Genomic DNA, 1,943 nt, shown 5'->3' on the forward strand with positions numbered 1-1,943 from the left:
CTGAGCGCGGTTGCAACTAAAAAAAGGTGGGTAAGTGGATGTCGCTCTGCTGTACAGTAGGTTACAAGTGGGTCACTGTATAATGGATAGTATTAAATTTGAATTCAATGATATAATATCACTGTATAAGAAAAACGATTCTGAGCGGAGACAGTTTGTCAGTCTGAGTATTAGACATACCTATTATAAGTATACTTATCTATAGTATTAAAAAAAAAATTATCTATAATAGGTATCAATAATAAGTTCCAAATTAATCATATCACAATATCCATTAGGTAACGCGTTATACATCAACAATAAACCGTGGTACTATCATAGATATATAAAAGTATACTTTAGAAGTTTCAAGTACCCACAAATAATATTATACAATCACAACAAAATAACTAAAATAGTTATTCCAGGTTTTTTAATATGTAATTTCGTAGAATTTTTGGTTACAGAATTAAATATTTACGAGGAATCTTGTTTTAAATTTTCAATCCTTAGGTATAAAAGTTGAACATTTTATAAATTTTTAACTACAAAATAATTATTCAATTTTAAATTTGATAAATTTTGTCAAAATTTCAACTTCAAATGCTTATAAAAAATAATTGTGCCTATGTATTTTTAATATTTTTCAACTGCTATTGTAACAATGTATCAGGAGCCTTGTATTAATTTTTTACACTTTTTGGCCCAACAGATAAAACTTTATTGATATTTATAGAAAAAAAAACTAAAAAAATTGAAAACTTACAATGTCCGTAAACAGCTCAAAAAGAGTCAAATTATTTTCAAAATTTTATCGTATATAGAAAATGCTAATATAAATATTCAGTGAAATTTTCAAGTTTCTAAAGTCTCTTGTTTTTTAATTACAACAAAATAAGAAAATCGTTACGTAAGAAATCGAGTGAATATCGAATGTTGTAAAAATATGAATTTGAAACGCTCATCAAAATTTAATTTGAGTTTCTTATAGACATTTTTTTTTTGATAAAGGTAGATTATCCTATAAGGAATGTTGTATTTCATTTTAAAATATTAGTTTTAAAAAGAAAAATTTTTACGAATTATTAACTCAAAATAATTTGGTAATTTTCGTGATTTTTACATTTTGTGTCAATTTTTGAACTTTAAATGCTAATAAAAAAAAAACTGTGACTAAGGATTTTTAATATTTTTTAAATCTCATTGTAACAATATAGTAGGAGCCTTGTATTAAATTTTCAAGTATTTTTACTCAACAAATAAAGTTTTATTGACATTCATAGAAATAAAAACTAATTAAATTGGAAACTGAAATTGTCCGTAAACAGCTCAAAACAAATCAAAATATTTTGAAAATTGTATTAGGTATGTATAGAAAATGGAAATATAAACAACCAGTGAAAATTTCATGTATCTACAGTCATTCGTTTTAAAGTTGCACCAAAAACCAAAATCAATTTTCTCGAAATCAGATTTTGCGTAAAAATTCCCGTTTTTCCTTAATTTTTCTTTTATTTTTCACGGCGCTTTTGAAAACTATTGGAAAAATTTTACTTTTGACCCCCCAAAGTACCAACTACCAATTAGATTCACTTTCCTATCAGAAAAGGTACTGTTGAAGAAAATCCAAGCACTTTTACAGTTTTACTGTCCTAAAAGGTGATGACACACAAAAAAAAATAAAAAATAAAAAATAAAACACACATCATTGTAAAATCAATACATTCATCGTTCCACCCAGAATCTAAAATGTGAAGGTTAGGTTCAGTTAGGTTTTTTTATTCTAAAGGTGATTTATACCCATACAGTTATTTACCAAGTGTAAATATCACTGTACACTGGTATCCAAGGTATATCCACTGGTATTTACAATATAAAATAAATACATTAAAAGTACTTACACTTAGTTCGCCAAAAATAGTAACAATATTGTGATATTTTCATACTAATATAAATGACATATT

Source organism: Acyrthosiphon pisum, chromosome A1, assembly GCF_005508785.2.
Source record: "Acyrthosiphon pisum isolate AL4f chromosome A1, pea_aphid_22Mar2018_4r6ur, whole genome shotgun sequence".
NCBI lineage: Eukaryota > Metazoa > Arthropoda > Insecta > Hemiptera > Aphididae > Acyrthosiphon > Acyrthosiphon pisum.